Here is a 21,153-nt window from a genome sequence, read left to right on the forward strand (position 1 = left end):
TCCGCGTCAGGGTCACTGCTTAGTATTTCAGCAAACCAGTACCAGTCTGCATTCTGAGCTGGTTCCATCAGTAGCCTGCCTGCAGTGCAGTCACTCACTTCTGTATTATAACGCTTCCAAAGGCCTCGACCAACAGTTTTCACTGTTCAACAAGGATTCTCACCAACAGCTTGTTCCTACAGGTTCTATAAAGTAGATGGTAAGTACAGGCGAGCCTGTTGTCATAGTTCCCATGTGAGATACTGTAGAACTGCACTGATGTAGAACCTGATCATCTATAATGAATTTCAAATGAATAGAATCCAAAGTAGAATCCAGTCCTTACCAGTAGCAGATGTTCTGGTAGAAAACAACAGAACAGCATATCAGGCAAAGGTGAGTGTGAGTGGATATCTCCCGGATCACATTTACTTTTTAATTATTATTTTGATGTCATGAAGCTTTGAAATGCTGCACTATTATTAGTACCAACTCCTGCAAACACTTTGTAACTGAAGGAGGAGTGGATTCAACGTGCCCATTGTCCCGATGCGTGTCCAGCGCTAGTTCCAATTTTCATTTCATGCAGGATTTACTTTTTTCCCCCTGTATGGCACATCTTACAACAAAAGAGTCATCAAAAGAAACTCTTGAGATGACACTGGCTTGAAGTGAATCTGAAGCCTACTGTGTGGAGAGTGAAAATGAAAGATGAAATGTGCGATTCCCTGTGAGACTCCTTTTTATTCTGCAGCATTTCCACCACAATGCTCTGGAGGAGGCCAAACAGCACTTTCTGTCAATTAAATAGCCTGTAATCCAGGACACCATGCTGCTGTCCACCTGCTTCACTTTGTGCTTCACCCAGAGGAGCTGAATGGCCCTGAAAACAGTGCAATCAAAGAATGTGCTTGCCATCTTGCAACCACCTCTCTAGGTGGGATTAAGCCCTGCGGAGCTGGTACATGATGAAATTGTCCACAATCACTACGGCCTCTGCTGAACAACAATAAGGCACATTTGAAAAGGATATAGATTTTGATTAGTAAAACCTGTCCTCACTAGTTCAGCGTATATTTACAGCGTATTTATTCTTTGCGTTTGCTTTGGCTGGTTCGTCATTTTGCCGATGACATCTGCACGTTCTCGTCAGACTCGTCAAACTCCGACCTTCATTTCTGAACACACATCAGCAGAACAGCAGGATATAGCCATGACACACATCATTTCAGCAGCATTTCCTCTGCAGAACTGTTTTATCAGAAATGATCACGAGCCAAATTATTCATTTCCATAAATGATCTTATTTCCTGTAATCAGCATTTAGAATAAAATATTTAATGCTCCTAAACTGTGACAAAAAATTGTATGAGGTATGTGAGGATGCGTGTGTGAAATGTCATGAAAAGCTTTATATGTGATTTTAAACACAACACTTCCCTTGTTTGGCATATTTCTGTATTTTCCAGTTAAAATGAGGAATATGACGTCTGTAAAGAATTGCCTTTTTCTTCACTCGCGCTTATCTTCAAGAATATTACTTTGTCTTATCAAAGCCGGGCCATGCTTCGTCTGTAACACACTTATTATGCGAGCCCACCAAGGTAGAAATTCATATTCATTAATCAGAGCCTTCTTTGAGGTTCGAGAAATACACTGAAACAAACGGAGAGCGGTGGGCGTCCTGAGCTCGATAAGTCTGTGCAGCCACGTTCATGGACTCGACGTATGCACATAAATTCTCATTACATTGTTATCGCAGCGTTGATGTCATACGCCCATGAGGATCAGTAATGGAAAACATAAACCATTTTCTTAATGTTTGTTCAAAACTAAAAGGGCTCGCTGATTTAATAAACATTTGCATTCTGCTGGCTGTATGAGCAGATAAGAAGTCATAAACTAAAGAGGCGATCGATCACGTAACTCGCTATAAGCTGATGTTCATATTGGCAGGAGGATTAAGCCTCACTGAATGTGATTAGCAGTTTTTGTATTCATTCGTTCCTTCTCTTGTTAACACAGTTGCTGACCAAGATCGCATTTTGTTGTTTTGTCTTTGATATTTTTCCGGCAGCGTGTAAAACTCACCTCGTGCGTCCAGGATCAGTAAAATCAGAGGAATTTATTTATCTGTAGCAATTCTAATGTTTATGAATGTTCTCATTAAGTCTCCATCCGTGCGATGAGTGGGCAGGCACACAGATAAGGTTTTTCACACCACAGCTTCACATGTGATGTAGTGATGGTGACACGCTGTCGAATGAGATCAGGTTCGAGTGAGGTGAGAAATGTTGTGCAAAGATCCCTCTGTGTGTCTGTGAGCTAGTGCTGTATAGCATTTACTATATTACCTGCTCATCTGCTGCTGGGATGTTTGTGTGATCACTAAAAGCACCTGAACTGAACTGACACTATGCACTCTCCCTGTATCTGTATGGACTTCCTCCTGCTTTAGCTTGGTGAGGTTGTTAAATAGGTTTTCTCTGGTTACCTGTGAATACAAGCACAACATAAAGGCTTTCAAAAATTGAAAGTTTTGGCCTTTGAAACCAGCCAAGAGTGCGGTGCAGTGGTTAGCATGGTCGCCTACAGGAAGAAGGTTCTGTGTCCAAAGCAGCTGGGAAGCTTCTGCGTGGCGTTAGCATGTACACGCCCTGTGTATGTTTAGATGCTCAGGGTTTCTCCTGAAGTCCAAAGACATGCATGTTAATTATAAAATGTTGAGGCATGAATGAGGCATGCTCTGGGCTCTAACTGCCAGCAAAACAGCAGTCAAGGAAAAGCACACATTTTGCAGAATGTCATTTTTTTTAATGGTCATAATATTTCATATGCAAAGGTTATTGTCGTGGGACTCAAGCTCATCTATGGATTTACTGCCTCAGGATTCAGCACATTCAACCAGTCTGTGAAAGTAATATATGGTGCAGATAATGAAGGAATAGAAGCGATAGTTTAGTTTAGTTTAGTTTAGTTTAGTTTAGTTTAGTTTAGTTTAGTTTAGTTTAGTTTAGTTTAGTTTAGTTTAGTTTAGTTTAGTTTAGTTTAGTGGTCAAAATATTCAGTTTAGTAATACAAAATATGTATTTTGTGTACTTTGAAATCATCGCTTCGTGATTTTATCCTAGCAGAAAAATGTGGTCGTGATAAACAGTTTACTTCCAACAGCACAAACTTTTTTAGATGACAGACAATTTTATCAGTTTTACTGATCATTTCAAAAGAAATTCTAGTAAATTGCACAACTGGAACCTAAGATGACGCAGTTCTCTTATTACTGTGGCTGCGCTTAGCATCTTGTAAGCTAATGAAATATTTGTTTGTGATACACGGTTGGTGCACAAACAGCAGGACGTTGATGGCAGTGCCATAAGGTTCGAACCATGAAAATAACAGAAACGTTGCCACGATATTCTTATTTTTATTTCTCTGTTTGAATGAACAAGCACTTTTTCACCCTCTGTAGAATGCTGTTGCCTTCAGGGAACACACAGCGTGTCTGCTTATTGCACTGTTCCTTAAATATTTTATTTGCCCATATATGGCTGGTAAATTGTGAATGGACTGATTCTTTCTCTTTTCTACTCTACCTTAGCAATCAAAGCACTTTAACAACTTGCCTTATTCACCGGAGCAACAGCACCAACAACATGTGTAATTAAATACACACAGGGCACATCGTTATTCAGTAAAATGCATGTTTGACCTTTGACCTAAGGGTTGGACAGTCCTTTCCAGAACCACGTCTGCATGGGACACATCCATTTTCTTCACCTTATCAAGTTCAGAGTCACGGCCAACTTTATTTTTAAATCTGCTTAAGTGGAAAAACTATATTTTAAAAAATATACAGGCATATGCATGAACATGTGAAATGTATCTGAAGTGTATTTGTTTGTAAAATCATTAATTTCATTTATTTACTAAAATAACATTTTTGGTTCATTGCCTCGGGGCAACGTTTCCACTTTTGTCTACTTTTCTTAGGGCAGTAACACTAAAGCAGTGCTTCTAAACGCTGCCCCCTGCAACTACTTATTTTGGGTTTTTAGGTGCATCACACATGTAATAAATCACTTGTGAGGCTGTAATGTAAATAACTTATCTAAGAGTCTACAGTACATGACCTGGTCCATGATCCCCTCAATGCCATGAAGCTATCCTGCACCCTTTTCCTGTTTCCACCTCCATACTCTGGAGTTGGTGTCATTTGGCCATGTACAGCCTTCCTCTTCCTCCAAACATGGCAGGTAGAGCTTGATTTTGTTTTCGAGTGACCACAGCACTTTGTCCCAGTCATGCTTTGAATGATTACATGCTCATTTATAAACTTAAGACGGGCGGTACATGTGCCTTTTAGAGCAGATGGGCCTTGGGGCTGCCATTACAGCGCAGTGTGTTATCAATGGTGTTTTTGGTGACTGCAGTCCCAGCTGCCTGCAGATCAATAGCAAGCTCCTCCATGAAGTTTTGGGCTAATCCACCACTATTCTCATGATCATCATCGCTTCATGCAGCAAGAAATGAAAGGAGCTCCAGACTGAGAGTGACTGATGGTTCATTTATATTTCTTGCAACAAAGTAGTAAAGGCACCAGTTGTTGTCACCTTGTCACCGAGCTTCTTTCCGATGGCTTTGTAGCCCATTCCAGCCTTGTGCAAGTCTGACCTCCTTTGACAGCTCTTTGGTGTTGCCCATGGTGGCTGAAATGAAGGTTGGAATGGAAGATACTGATTCTGAGCACAGTATTACAGTATTTCACTCATGCAAATAAATGTATAACGGTCATGAATTTTTTTTCTGGATTTTTGATATTCTGTCTCTCTCCATTAAAATAAAAACTACCATAATTAAAATAAATAAATAAATATTCATAATAAATACATTTAATACCACACAAGGGTCGTCAATATCAACGGCTTAAAGAACTGAAGTGTGTATGTTCATATTTGTGAGTCTGGTTCTGCTGGAGGTTTCTTCCTGTTAAAAGGGAGTTTTTCTTTCCCGCTGTCGCCAAAGTGCTGCTCATAGGGGGTCATATGATTGTTGGGTGTTTCTCTGTATCTATTATTGTAAGTCTACCTTACAGCATAAAGCACATTGTGGCGACTGTTGTTGTGATTTGACGCTGTGTAAATACAACTGAACTGAAATTACAGCAAATATAAGTGGGCAATCTGCTGCGATCGCCTCCACGTTTCATATTAAACTTCACGTTTACAGCGTAGTGCTCTCGTTCGCCTCCTTGCCTGTGTTACATGAATGCAGCGAGTCCGGGAAACAAGTTTGACACTCGGCCCGGTGACCGAGGTTTGGGGCGTTGACTAAACTTTACTCAGACCAATCAGAGTGTCGGAGTTCACGGTGAAACTTTGTAAACAACTTCTACACGCTGGTTTAAAGCTCGTCCGCCGTATTTACTACGAAAGAGCGCGGTGGTGCTGCAGCCGAGAGACTCAAACGACCCAAAACAGGTGAGACGCGGTTATGTGTGTTACACGCTCGCCGTTTTTATCTCCATTCTGTGTTTGTGTCTCGCGCACCGTGCGTATGCGTGCCGTCGTTACTCATAGTAGAGTGGGTGCAAAAACAGCTGTCATTTCACGCGACAAGTGGAGGAGAAACGCGCGCTGGGCGCTTGGAGACAGTCCAGAAAGACCAAATGTAACCGTTTTTGTGTGGACGCGTCGCCAGAGGTTGCCTCAATGTATCGAATGACGTCGCCACTATATGCTGAATTCCAGTCCTGAGTAGGAAACAGCTTGTAGCTGCTGCACGTCTGCATTGGATCGTTTCGGTGTAGTTTGAGCAAAGTGTGTCTGTTGCATCACCTAAAAGCATGATTAGCGAGACTTTTCATCAGTCGGTGGGATTTGAATTCAATTTTAGAGATTTCCTTAAAGAAGAGTGGGTCACTCTTGCTTCCCCTCTTCCTGTCGACATGTATGTGTGTGAGGCAGAGAGAGAGCGCTTGGTCCCGGCCGTTTAAATTGAACAATCCTTGATTTCTCGGAGTAATTTCAACGAGCAGGCTAATGATGGAGCACACTTCTGTAAAAATCACTCAGCATTTGCCCGCCGCCTGAGTGAGACAGACCTGTTATTAGGCTGCTTCACAGCCTATGAATGCGTCAGGTTGCTATAAGAGCAGGTATCAGGAGCTGCTTACTCAAAGCCTGCCTTCAATGTTTGAGAGGAAATTTGACTCTGCAGGACACGAGAAAGGAGTCACGCTGAGAAATGTTGAAAAAGCTCCTTATAATGTATGAAAAGCCATAAATCAGAGTCACGAGTCAAGTTACACCTGTTTCTCTAATTTCATTTAAATATGCGATTTTCTGCGTGTGTTTCACACTAAAATTTACAGACTCCAAGTTTAAACTCCGTTCTTGGTCTGCGAGCTCCAGTGGCGATAAGGAGTACTGCCTGCTGTGTTACTGTTAAGTGTGAACAGCCTGCTGTAGACTGCAGGAGACTCGGTTCAGAGCGGATGTGGGCACAGCTTTCGTTGTGGAACATCAACATCTGCATGCTCTGTGTTCCCTCAGCACGCCCACTGCAGCGAAGGAGGAGCCGAGACAGAAGGGGGAGGGAAAAGTTTCCTGTCAGAATGGCTGAGAAAGTGAATCAGGTTAAGTTCTGGCAGGCAGTCAGACCTGGGGGGGGGCTTCAATTTTAGACTTTTTCCGCTGTAACTTCTCTGGAAATGTGACGCATTTTGTGGTCTGTGAAGTTGATTTCTTGATGGTATCATGCTCATTCTTAGTACATTTCTGTTTTGAAGAAGTTCATCTCAGCTGTCTCCTAACAGCGTCCTTAACAGTTGCTGCAGTTACTTGTCTGCATGCGTCCTTTGCCTCTGTTTACGGGCAGTTTTTGGTTTGCTGATGTTGCTTTGGATAGAAAGCGACACCACGGTAGACAGGGTCAAATATAAACCCGAAGAGTAAACTTGTGGGTATATTTTACTTGGAATTATTGAGTTGCTTACACTGAACTGGCAAAGTTACATGTTTAACAGAAACAGAACAGAGAGACGTGTTTTTCACAAGTCTTTTCCATATAATGAAGACTGTCCAAATATGCAGTTTCCCAACGTTAATTTGGAAAATTTCCAAATGCTGCCACCAGTTTCCAAAGATTATGTAATTGTGAAATTGTGCAACTAATAAAGGCATTATTTTACTCTTTATATTTACACAAGAAAATCAGTCCACATGTGTTGGTTTGATTGTTGTCGTCTGGCTGCCTCAGTTCACACAAGCTGTGTGCGACTGTCAGCTACCTGTTACCACTGAAACTGATTCGGTAGATCTCAGGGAAATTCTGTGAAATTACCCATCATCTTATCTGGCCCTCAAACAGAATCAAGTAATTTAGGTGAGACATGATCCCCGCAGTTTCACAATCGCATCGCTTTGTTTCTAACGTTTTTAGAGCGAGCAGACACGTAAAAACTCCACCTATGTCACAGTTTGTTCTGTTTTGCACGTGACATATCAGCTGCCGGTAAGTGTGTGGGTTTTATAACAGCTGGACTCACAAGGCGCGCTGTGGTTTTGTTGCATTTGCATGTCAGTTAAAAACAGAAATACTCTGAGGAAATAAGAGTTTGTTTGTTTTTTACGTTTGATAGCATTCACCGCAACATTTGATTTATAATAAAAGCTTTATCGCTGTTGGAGTGCCCTTTAAAACTATCGTTGCTCATGACCTCAAGCAGCGATCAGACCGTTGAAGGGGAAATGAGAATTGTTTGTTTTCAGGTTGGGCTGTTAACCGCCCTGACAGTACATGAAGCACGCTGACGTCATCGTTTCCCATCACAGCACCTAAACACAAACAAATGTCAGCTGTGACTTACAGACCGCAGTGTTTTGGTGGTTAGATTGCTTTGAATACACAATGTGCCGACCCCCGACGTAGGTTAGACGAAGATAACGATCGTACGTGTTGACTCGGTGCCGATGTTACATATAGAGAAGAAAAAAGAGGCAACACAAACACAAAGGGTAAAAGGATAATAGAGAACCATATAATAACATTCTGCATTATTTATCAGAGTTATTTTTGGCTAGTTAACGACAGTGAGTGTGAGCGACGAAGAAGCTGCTTCCTGCAAAATACTGTTGTGGTGATGCGCATCAGGAATGAAGTTGTTGACGTCATTTTGGAGTTTCACCTTGAGTAAAAAGTTGCTCTTCTGGGAAGTCACTGTCATGGTTCTTGTAATATCACAGATGATGTCGATATCAGCTGCTTTGGTAAAGCAGCTGATCTCCTGTGTGTATTTCTCAGAAAACAGTACTTTGCCAAACTAAACGGCTTGTTGGTGTTTCGTGATGCTGCTCGATGTCGGCCTGTGAGAAACAAAGACGAGTAGAAACGACGAGTCGGTGTGAGAAGAAGTTTCTTTAAGCGAAGACTGCTGGCATGTTTTCAGTGGAGCAGGAGGAGGACGAGGAGGCAGAGCGCGGTTGGATTGTGTCTTCCGATGTGTCTACTACACAACTGGACTGGGATCTCTGAGATTTAACATCTGCTCTGCAGGAAAGAACATCTCGCTGATGCTGATTATTCCAGCTCACATCCTGTAGGGATGCAGTTACACGAGTTACACTTTAAAGCGTTCACGCCGAATGAACTGTTGACTTGTTTATGTTTATGTCATTTTCTGCTCCGTGGGTAGTTTTGGCTGTCAATGAAACATCTTGGTTTTGTTTGTTTATTTGTTTTTGTTTGTTTGTTTGTTTCTACACCTTAAAGTGGCAGCATCACAAAAAAAGCATTTATACTTGTGTTAAGGTTTATTTATTGATGTCCAATTAAACTGCTGTTGCAATAATACTGGTGTGTTTTACTCGTTAAAAGGGGAACACAAAGTACAGCTTGGGCTATTAATAAACCTCAATGCAGTGCAGCTTTCTGCTGCATATTTTTAGACACTGTATTTGTTTGCTGTACTTCACAGCTGTGCATTATTGATGCACAATCTTTGTCTTTGCCTGATTTCTAAGGTCATTACAGCTGTTGTAGGGTGTGTCTTGTTGTTTGATAGGTATGTCAGCTGCTGACATTGCAATGTTTTGGTGTTGCAAACTCCCCTGAGAGTCTACGTCAAGACGTGTCGGTGCATTTCCCAGAGGTACGTTTTTTTTTTTTAAGCAGCACAGTGTGCCACTTTGCTCAAATGGGGCTTTTTCTTCTTCTGTGAAGATGAGTTTGCATCTTCACATCCGGTGCGGTTCATATAAAAAAAGCAAAGTTAAATCAAACTAAATGAAGTGGTCTGTGAAAAACAAAGAACACGAGTTGGTATTGTAAAGGGAGAACAGGAGAAAGTTATTTATGTCCTACATTAAAAAAATCAAGGGTAGAAATGACTGATGTCTTCTGGTATGAGTAATGTTTTGTCGTGTATCTCATAGAAAGAGCAGATTTCAGTTTCTGTGCGATATTTCACTCATGCTTTATGATCATCTTTGAGTGTGGGAACAGTTGTTACTTTCAATCTGATTGCTGAAAAAGCCGTGTTAGACGAAGCTTCTCATCTGAGCTCTTTGCATTTTTATTCTTCATCCAGTTGTTTACTGACTTTGTTGAAAGAGCGTAATTAATGCAGCAACTATGGGCTTTTTCACATTTGTTCATAAGTGGTCGAACTCCGACCTCTAGTGGTGTCAAAGTTACCCACATGCAACATTTACATGACGCAGTGAGATACAGTGTATGGAACGCCAGGACTGCCATAATGAATTAATTAAATACACCATTAAATAATTAATTAAATGTGGCAATAATGAATTTATTAAAATTGGAAATAATGATTTTTTAAAATATAAATTTCATTAATTAATTATTGACACATTTAAATAATTATTTAATGGTGTATTTAATTAATTCATTTTGGCACAGTTGACTCCTTCAGGTCTCACCATGAAATAATTTTATCTGTCAGCCTCACCCATCAAACTCAGGGGGCGGGGTTAACGCTGATCGAGTCAAAACCATTGCTTTGGCCTGGTGGCCATTGTTTCTAGCACACAACAACCGGCATGTGGAAGCTAACAGAACTGAGCTTTGGAAAACTTGTTGGTGTGTCACCAAATGCGTTTTAATATTTTTTTAGCCGAGAATGTAGTGGTTTAATCTTCATGTGTCTGGTCGGTTTGTCAAGATACAGCCTCTTTGCAAAAGTGCTTCGATGATTTCGGAGATGTCTGCCCAGTCTCTCGGCAAAGCGTGGATAGACCCGCTCGCCTCGCAAGCAATCCCACCGACAAAGCGCAGGCCCCGGTACACAGCTGTAGTAACCCCCGCTGACTTCTTTTACTGAGGTTATATTTATCGGTGTTTTATTTCCTGATGTTCTTATGTGTCCTACGTGTTTCAGTCGCCAATTCTGAATTATAACTAACATTAAAAACATGTTTAAGGAGGCGAGAGAGCAAATAAATCTGTTTAACATCTGATCTTTGGGTTTTTGTTCAGTAATCAGCGTGACCTGTGTATAAACGCATAAAAGAGATAACGTTGGTGTTTCCGTCATGTAGTAACTGCTGGCTTTAACTGTACAAAGGTTGTTCGACACTATGAAACACATACAGACTTCATGATGTTCGGCTAATATTTTTATGGTGAATATTAATCATGCTGACCTCGCTCTGTACACCACGCAGCGAGGTCAGCATGTCCACGATATCCACGATATCCTCGGCTCCATGAGTTAACACAGAGTTTCCCAGCTGACTATCTAACGGTCATCTACGAATATGTCACGGCTCATATCAGTATGATTTTACAGAAAATCATCCTTATTACTGCCAACTATTCCAGAGACGTGAAAATCTACAGCATAAAGAACACAAACATATAGCAACACTGTAACAGAGATGAAGCGTCAGTTTGTCGCAGATCAAAGTGGAATGAAAGTGATTGGTTGAACAGGTGTGATCTGTGTTTTCTGCATTTTCATCAGTGTAAGAGACCCAGCAGCAGATTAGAATAACAGTTACACATTTAATAAATCACCAAATGAATCCAAGAAACGAGCAAACCTGTTCGGACAGTTTGAGTTTGTGTTCCCTCAGCTGCAGACTCGCTGCTGTTTAAATGTTTGAGAGGAAGATTAGATATAATAACGTCAAACATAGACTCAGTCTGCCTTCACATTTGATATGAGGCCAGCACGTATAGTGGCTGTGTCCTGTTTTAAGATCATACATGTAAAATTGTTGTCTGACCTCCGTCGATCCAGCCGCTCAGAGTCCGTGGTTACCATGGTTTCCTCAGTGGCAGCTGTAATTTAAACAGCTGCCACTGAGGAAACTTACCGGGAGCATGAGTGTTTATGTTTGTCATTGCAAAAGAACCGTCTGACTGAACAGTCAGAACTGTCTGAATGGTTAACTGAAGTTAACTTGGATAAATGATAGTTAAGGAGTATCACAGATAACGCCCACGGAGCTGTGTGACTGTTCACCACTACACTGAAATCAGCAGGCTATTACTGAAATACACGTGCTATATCATAAACTATGATATAAATAGGGAGGTCCTATTAACATGTTTAGTTTTAAAGGACACCTTCCTGTCTTTAGTCTCATTCATGAGCAGTATTAGTTTTCTTCTAACATCCAGAAGTCTGCACGATGTGTTTCATAGTTTCTAACAAGCCTTTGACAGGTAAACATAACATGACCGAAAAAGAAAAAAAGAGAAAAAAAATCACAAATTATATGTTAAGCTCATTTATTTTTAGTTAAGTAAACTCTAAAAATTCTAACAGACAGCTGGTGCTTAGAATACAGTTGAATAACTATTAAAAAACAGATGATGTAATATTTCTGTGCAGGTTGCAGACTGCATGATGAACATGCTGTTGCAAACTCTGCTCCTCTCGGTGGAAATGCGCCTTCTCTTTCCTCTTTGTATGAAAACATTTTAAAAGTCAGTTTAATCTCAAAATTCACTGTTAAATCCAAAACACACCAGATAAAGAAAAGTGAACGGTTCAGTCTAACACAGTGAACCATTAAACGTCTGTGAAACTATGCAGTTATGAAACGTAACTTTAACCTCAGCCAAACCGATTTGCTCAGTTGTAAATAAAACAGCGAAGTAAACGTGACCGACAGACAGAACCTGAGTGAATGAAGTCCAGCGTTTAACCACTGAGAGCTAAAACTCAGCTGAGGTTTCAAAGCTGTGTGCTGGTGATTGGACATCAGCCGCTGATGAAGCTGTTCGCCTATAAAGTGCTCTGTAGGGAAACGAGCTCCAGCAGCTCTGCGCTCAGAAAAATTTTTTTTACTTATCTTGTGCAGAAAAATGCGCCGACATTGTGTTATATCGAGCACAGTTAAACTGTGACTATCAGCAGGTCACGTGGGCGTGTTTCTTGAATTAGCAGCAGGTGTTAAACAGCTGACAGGTGAGGAGGAGGATGCAGGTAAACTGAGGGCCTGTTGAGCTGATCGCTGGTGTCCTGAGAAACACATCAGCTCGTTCTTTATGTTACAGAAGCACAGAGACACAAGATCACGCGGAAAGAGACGATCGTTTGGTGAAAACGAGAATCTGCGAATGCAACATGTGAAACACGGAGAGTGGAATATGTAAACAAACCGGTTAACTCAACACCCCCCCGTTAAGCTGGAACACCGGGGCTGTCTGTCAGCTGACTGTTAGCAGAGCTAGTGAAATCTCTGAAAATATCTGAGCACTTTTGCAAACATGTTCTATGTTGACAACCTGACCAGACGTGAAGATTACGCCACTACATTCGCAGCGAAAACACTATTAAAAGTGTAGTTGGTGACAAAAAAACGGGGTATTTTACAACAGTCTCGGTCGTTGTGTCCTTGGGCAAGACACTTCACCCGTTGCCTACTGGTGGTGGTCAGAGGGCCCGGTGGCGCCAGTGTCCGGCAGCCTCGCCTCTGTCAGTGCGCCCCAGGGTGGCTGTGGCTACAATGTAGCTGCCATCACCAGTGTGTGAATGGGTGCGTGAATGGGTGGATGACTGGATGTGTAAAGCGCTTTGGGGTCCTTAGGGACTAATAAAAGTGCTATATAAATACAGGCCATTTACCATTTAACTGTACACCACCACCATTGCTGCCTGTTCATTCTGGGATACCTGGCTGCCCCAAGTCCACACAAGCAATCGATTATCTAGGATCGACCTGTCTTGACTTACTTTGCAGGCAACCAATCAAATGTTAGATTTGACCCCGCCCACTTAGTTTGATGGGTGAGGCTGACAGATAAAATTATTTCAAGGAGAGAGATGAAGGGGACAAAAGTGCCAAAATGAATTAAACAAATAAATCATTAAATAATTAATTAAAACTGTCAATAATTATTTAAATGTGTTATTAATTAAATATGTCAGTAATTAATTATTTCCAATTTTAATTAATTATTGACACAATTAATTAATTATTTAATGGTGTATTTAATTAATTCATTATGGCAGTCCTGGCGTTCCATACAGGTGACACACCGTTACTTAGTGCAGTTGTAATGTGCGTTTAGGAGCTCACAGCAGTCTGGCTGCACGCAGAGGGCGTCGTTATGCGCACAACAGCTTTCTAAATTACAAATATCAATTATTCTGACATTTAAAGGTTGGATTTCAAGCACTTATTTAACCTCAAGTACTTCTCAAGAATGTGAAATCGCCGCTAACAACACCTGCAATTATTTTTATACTGAGCAATTATTTCATGTATTGAATTATTAGCAATTACACGGCTGGTTTTTGTTTTTTGTAATGTTATTTTATTTATGAAAAAATTAACCTGCCTTTAATTGTACACTTATTAACATGTTCTTAACTTTAAAATACCACATATAGTTAGTATATTTAACTAATGTCAAGCAAACATTTTCAAATGTGATTCCTATTGTAGAGTGAAATATCTCCCAGTCTTCTGCTTTAATGGGTTAAATACAGAGTGAAGAAAATGCAGTGAAGATTTTCTCCATTCAGTTTTGATCCACAGCGTTATGTGAAGTTCATTTTATGAACGTTCAGATCTGATATCCTCGTGTTGGTGTTGTTCCCAGATCATCATACTAAATGTTGTTCCAGGATCAACATAATCACGGCTGCTATTTTTATATTGTACCTCTAGATGGCAGAATAGTCATACTGATGTGCTTTAAAAATACACTGTAAGAATCTCTACTCACTCCCTGAGACAGTGTTTTACATGACAGAGCATCAGTCAGCTTAAGTTATAGGATTGAAATTGAGATTTTATTGTTTTTAAACTGCAAAAAACACACAGAAAACCATTTGTATCACGTTTAGGGCTGCGTACTGTTTGGAATATCCACCTAGAAGTGCTTTATACTTGCTTGGCTCAGTTGTTGTAGTTACTCTGAGAAATCAAATATTTTTTTAAAATGAAAAACACAAAGCGTGAGCCAGTCAGTCCGAACGAGTAAAATAAGTAGCCATTAAGAACCGAAGAATCAATTAAGAATCAATAAAGTCTAAGATGCAGAAAAAATAAGTAAACAATAATAAATGTGTAATAAATATTAATAAATGTGTAGTGATCTTATCTAGTTAAACTAATCCTCACAATAGACATTGATCACTCACTTCCTGGACTTTCCTGGATTTTTTATTTTTTTTAAATTTTCATTATCCATCCATCCATGCATCCATCCAGGATGGATCCAGGAGGTGACCAAGACTGCCACAGATCCCAAAAGTGAATCCAAAGTCCCATCATGTTGAGTGCAGCAGCCGGCTAACACAGCATTAACAACAGAATTCAGCATGTTAGGGATGTGAAAAGGTGCAACTGAGGGCAGACAAATAACTAACGAGCTCGCTCCGTCTGTAGAAGTCGAGCTACATGACCTTCTGTTGGCCCTGTGATCCCAAAGCCTGACCTCAAGTTGGAAGTTTAGACTAGAAGGAAACCAATCTGGACGACGTTCCGCATAGAGGATGGATGTGGATTAGAGGAGAATGTTCTGTGTGTGTGGAGGGGGGACGGGGGGTCTGCTTGTTCAAGAGAAAGATGGAGAGCATGACACAGAGAGAGAGAAGTGATTAGAGACAGAGAGGCCTATTCAGAGTACTGATATTCTGTAGGAAGGATGTAGTGTTTTATATCTCCACACAGGGTGAAACCCCCACGGTGAAAAGAACTGAGCCATATTGTTGCCTCGTGTTATTCCTTCATTCTGAATCTCCTTGTGTAATGCGTTAGATGGCTCAGGGTGATGGGAGTCATTTACAGGTTAGTGGCTGCGTGGATGTGTGTATTAACATTTCTGTGGTATATTTTAATTTAAAGAAAACTTCCCTTGATGAAGACTTCCCAGTCAAAGGTGTGCTTTGTGAAATTCTGGCAACAACGAGGATGGACTCTGGTATGAACTGTAGGATCAGGCTGATTGTGAGCGTTCACGGGGAAACTTGAATCAGAGCTGTGTCGATCGCATGCATCGCTTTATGTTCAGCTTACATCTGTGACGCACACTCATCGCGACGCTGCACATGCAAGGTCGGTCCAGTAGGTGGGCTTACAGTACGGAAAACAAGCTGAAGTTCCCAGGCTTCAGTGTTTTGCTGGACTAGCTGAGGAGGCCTCTTACTTGGCTCAGTCCACCTTCGGGTCCCTCCTGGCTCCGGCCTCTGTAGATTTAGACATTGTGGGTTATTTTTAACCTCTTGGCCAAGCTTTAAACTGTGAGGGGAATAATGGGTGTCTAAAAAAACCGTTGACGTTGTTGCACAGGAACGTGTCCATCAGCTTTTCTTTTGTTTAGTACAGCAGATGTGCCTGTATAGTGCAGTGGTTAACACATTCCCATGACAAGGGTAAGGTCACTGGTTTAATGGCTGGAGACATCAGGAAGGGCATCGGGCTCTGTGCAGTCAACAATGCAACACTGACCCCTTGTGACAAAGGAGCAGCTTTTTACAACAGATACTTGCTGTATGTTTGGCCTGTAGTTGTCTTTACATGCACGTAACAACAACAAGTATGAAGAAATCTATCATAGGAATTGCTATAAATGTGGCAACACAATCTAAAGCAATGCTGTAATATCAAATGAGCTCAACACAACAACCCAGTTGTGCAGTGTGTTGTCCTTCTATGTGGGGGGCCAATTTGAACCTTTTTGACAGACCTCATGTATTGAAGAAATTGCCCTTTCTCCTTGGGGGCAGTTGGTCTTTCCTCCTCCTAACTTGTCACATGAAGATAAATGACTTAATTTGCAAAGGCATGTGGCCCTAATCTGCTTAATTAGAACAAATAAATCCACCAGATTGGTTAAAGGTCACGGCAGAATTTACACAAACTGGCGTATCAGATCAATCTAGCTGATTAATTGCCGGTTGTTTGCCTGCTGTGCCTTTGTCGGTGAAGTCGGTGGTTTGTTGGACGCTGATCTTGTTCTGTGCGTGCGAGTTTGTGGCCCTGTGTTTGTTTAAGTGTCATCGGCAATAGATGTGATCACCCACGTCTGAGCTGTTTGTGGATTTGTCTCCACGTGTGAAACCATAAATGAGACAGTGATAATATTACACTTTACATTCCATCCAGGAGTTTGAAACTTGAGCTGCTAAATCTACCAATCAGTTGTGCTGTATTATTATAGAAAAGGATTGTTTGCTGTTACTTTAATAGAGTTACGACTGTATTTGTTGCTCAATGTCAGCTCAACCCAGGCTCCGCAGTCTGGGCTGAATAAGCTGTTATGACAAAGGATTTAATGAGAAACATTTGTTTGAATGCTAAAAATTTGGGATTTTTACAGATAAAGTCTTTCGCCAGATTTTGCATTACAACAGATGCGGTTTCCGAGTGCTGTTGTTGGTGTCACTGACAGTTCCGCCCGTCTGCTCCCAAATGATCCAGCACATTCACCTGGTTGAGCAACAGTACCGCCCGGCCATTAGGTACCATCAGATGCCGGTCGTCATGTTGGGCTGCGAAAGCAGGAACCAGAGCCTGCGCCTCACCGCGTTCTCCAGTCTAAACAGTCGCAGTCCCCTTCATGCTGTGTCTAGTTCTACTAATTCTGGGACCAACTACAGAAAAGTTGGGCAGAGGTCAGCAAAGCTTTGTGCATCCTTGTGTCTGTGCATGTATGCATGGTGTATGAAGTCAAGAGTGAGGATAAGGAGAAACAGGAGCATGTGGTAGACACATTGGGGTAGTGGAGGGGGTACCCTAATAGGCCCCAGAAGTTCCCCAAGCAGCACCCAACACAGAGGAACAACTATGGCCTTTGTTGGTCACCCCGTGGATCTCACACACAGTTAATATAGACTTTTCCCACTGACTCTGCCAAGAGTCTGAAGTCATTTAATGAAGTGGCGGCTGAGTTTAGAAGGAGCCAGTGTGCTCGCTGCTTGCACTGACAGAATGGAAAATGTCTGTGTTATGCAGCGAACAGCAAGTGACAAGAGGAGTGTGTTTTAATACCCCTCTCCCGCTCTCTCTCTCTGCACACACACACAGATTAAGAAGACGAGCCTGCATGTGCACATTAAAGCCTCGTCAGGAGAGACACAGTGATTGTACATATTCGCGCAGGGATACGTCGTCAGGTTTGTGATCGGCTGCGCTTCGGTCTAACGACATGAAAAGTTTCTCCTAAACGCTCAGCGTTCGGTCTCTGCTTAAACGTGTAGAGACTGAATGTGGTAAATAAAAACTGTCGCGGCCTAAAGCGAGCACTTCTCGTATCGCTCGTATACTTGCCTAATTGTTTCACGGAGCCTTTGGAGCTATCTCATTGTTCGGGTCATCTATTGTAGTTAAACCTCACCTTTCTCGCCCATTTTCACGGCTGTCTGTTTATCCACTCAGCTGTGAATGGACAGTATCTCTGTATGTATTTGGTCACACTTCTTTTCAGCTCCCTGTCTTTTCATCTAGCTATGAGCAGATTGCAGTCTGTTTTGCTGTCCCATTGTGCAGCTGTCAGTTATTTCCAAACACTCAAGTGTCATTTGCCTCAGATTCCATCCCTTTCAATTCTCACTTCTTTTCTATGGCTCCACCAGCGTACATCTCATTGAGTGGGCATCAGCAGGCATATTCATTCTCCTCCATTTCTAAAAGCACATTGCTTTTTCATAGCAGCCATAAGCCTCCTTTTTAAATCCACAGACAATGTGTTTTTGTCCATCCTCCTCTATCCTTTTCAGGGGAGAGTGCAGGGATTCTCCCTCTTTCTCTCTTACTCTCTCTCGCTCTCTCTCTCTTTCCGAGGGCATCTGGGCGGACCCCGAGTACGGCGCTCCTCTTCGAGTTCGATTGTCTGTCTGTAATGAGCCGTGATGAAATATAACAGACTGAAATGTAATAATTCACGCGGGCCTCGACGAGGAGCACGTGGCTCGTGGTCGGCTCGGGCCGCGACGGCCTCCTCCTCGGCTCCCGCAACAATGCCGCGGTACTGCCAGCACCGCTCGCCCCGCTCTGGTCCAGTGATCTTGTTGTGCCGTTCTCTCGCCGTTGCCTCGCTTCTATTCAGAGTCACTTAACGTTGGAGGCTGTCTGTGATCACTGGCGTGCCTTTGCATCTCTTTGGGAAACAAGGCAAACTGTCTCCTTTGAATTCCTTCATTCTTTACTCCTCACCTCTCGCTTTATATGTTTGGGTTCTTGCCAGGCTTCTGACCCGCAGCTGAGTTTGTGGAGGAGGCCTAAAAGCATCGGCCCCTCGATGCCGCCTGATCTTCCGTCTGCGTTTTTGGTTTTCCTGAATGCTTCTGTCATTTCTTGCAGTTGTGCTGGGAATGCAAGCATCTTGTTTAGTTATACAGTCGGCTCAGTTCTTCGTCAGTAACCTGCTGCTTTATATTCATGCAGCGCTACTAAACTTTAGATTTTTTCCCCATTATGCAGAATTATTGGGGGGATCGATAGCTCGAGCAAAACACTAATGTAGTATCTTACTCAAGGTTGCTTTGAGGTCGTCTGGAGCTAGAGCAGGGCGCTATGGCCAAAAATATTTATCACGATATACATTTGAAAATTTGCGATAACGATATAACTGATGATATAATTACGTGAGACAAAATACTTTACAACTCCACAACTTTATTAGTGCAAAAAAACCCCATCAATGCATTTTCACTTAAACAAGCAGCTGTTTTTTATGTGCATTAAAGTTATATAAAAATTTATCAGTGCAAATTCCTCGCTGACAGCTTAACTAAAAGGCATTTCCAGTGGAAACTGGCCGACATATCCTCAGCATAACCATGTATAACATCCACAAAACTTAAAAAGAGGTCATACACACACAACACGGTAACATTATGTTGAAGCACAGCACGTATCACTCCGCGAGGCTCCGCCTACGACAGCCGTAATGCTCCGACAATCCATCAAGCGGTGCGGCTTCGTAGCTCAGCAAAGTCGTACTGAAACATCTGACAGATTTTCGAGCGCCGTGCACATAAAATCGTTTCGAGGTCAGTAAACACAACCAGAGTTCATACATAAGGCACACGGGATTATAAGGGGCTCTGTCGACTGTCAGAAAAATCAAAGGATTGATTTTAAGTGCGCCGTATTTTACAAACAACACGGTAATAACGACGGCCCGCTAGCATGCGCTACCAAAATAGTGCTTTGTTGTGTATCTGACGGACGAAAGCTAAACCAGTTCCACACCAGTGAAGCTGCAGCATTTTTACAAACCAGTTCAGGTTCATCGTTTCATTCAACGATCCGCTTTCACTCTTCTCATTCTCCGTCACCGCCATGTGTGTATGAAAACAAAGGCACTGCACATTTTACCCATATTCTATCGCGATATTTCATTTTCTTATCGTTGCCCAACATTATACCGGTGTTACCGTGAACGGTATGATATGGCCCAGCCCTATCTGGAGCCACTTCCTTTGCCTTTGATTTTGTCTTTGGTGGCACGCCTTTTATGGCATTGTGACTCCAATTTATGCACTTCCTCCAATTGCAAGGTACTCTCTGCTTGCAAAGTCTCCTAGTGATCGTACAAATCTACTACTTGAGAAGTCAGCAGCCTCCCTGCCACACCTTCGTATTCATCAACTTTCCTAAAGGAACTCTAAGAATTTACAATTAGAGGTGAGAAACTTGTGAGAGATACACAATTGAGTACTGGATAACAGCACTGTACTACATATTAAGTCAAGCTTGCTTTGAAGGCTGCCTGTTTCCTTTGAGAGTTGTGCTTTCCTATGACAAATTATGCGGTGTGGACGTCGGCGGTGGAAGAAGGCAGTGTAGACGAGGAAGGCAAAGGGACTGAACAGAGACTCAATTGATGCTCCTGACCAGCAGCTCGGGGTTTTGATGCAGTGTGTGGATTTGTGTCTGTCTGTGTGTGTCTGCGCTCCAGTATACTGCATAGACTCTTATGAGCATGTTGGCCATCTTAAATATTATTTTGCTCATTTGAAGGCAAAAAAAAAGACAATAGCATCAATGGAAAATGTATGTATTAATATTAGTGACTCTTCATTGGCTCCCTGTTAAATCCAGAATATAAAATCCTGCTCCTCACATACAAGGTCTTAAATAATCAGGCCCCATCTTATCTTAATGACCTTGTAGAACCATATCACCCTATTAGAGCACTTCGCTCTCGCTCTGCAGGCCTACTTGTTGTTCCTAGAGTATTTAAAAGTAGAATGGCAGGCAGAGCCTTCTGAATGACCCCTTAGTTATGCTGCAATAGACGTAGGCTGCTGGGGGATTCCCATGATGCACTGGGTGTTTCTTCTCACTATGTATTAACAGACCTCTCTGCATTGAATCATACTTGTTATTAACCTCTGTCTCTCTTCCACAGCATGTCTTTATCCTGTCTTCCTTCTCTCACCCCAACCAATCACAGCAGATGGCCCCGCCCCTCCCTGAGCCTGGTTGGAGGTTTCTTCCTGTTAAAAGGAAGTTTTTCCTTCCCACTGTCGCCAAAGTGCTGCTCATAGAGGGGACGTATGCTTGTTGGGTTTTACTAAGAATCTATTTTCGTACGCTCTACTGTAGCAATATAACGAGCCTTGAGGCGACTGTTGGTGTGATTTGGCGCTGTGTAAATAAAATTGAATTGAATTGATTCAGCAAATCGAGTTACCCTGATCCTCCCTTGATCTGATGATGGGAGATGTATTCATGTTGTTTACAT

At 42.0% G+C, this 21,153-nt stretch overlaps 1 long non-coding RNA gene across 1 annotated transcript; it reads left to right on the forward strand.

Moving 5' to 3' along the window:
* The first annotated feature begins 8,465 nt into the window (after window positions 1-8,465).
* Window positions 8,466-16,619, forward strand: LOC121815389. Its single transcript, XR_006055049.1, has 3 exons — window positions 8,466-8,478; window positions 11,775-11,777; window positions 15,334-16,619. It is a non-coding gene; the product is annotated as an uncharacterized LOC121815389 (long non-coding RNA).
* The last annotated feature ends 4,534 nt before the right edge of the window (window positions 16,620-21,153 follow it).

This window comes from Haplochromis burtoni, unplaced genomic scaffold (genome assembly GCF_018398535.1).
Source record: "Haplochromis burtoni strain Fernald_Lab_line unplaced genomic scaffold, NCSU_Asbu1 Contig_201, whole genome shotgun sequence".
Classification (NCBI taxonomy): domain Eukaryota; kingdom Metazoa; phylum Chordata; class Actinopteri; order Cichliformes; family Cichlidae; genus Haplochromis; species Haplochromis burtoni.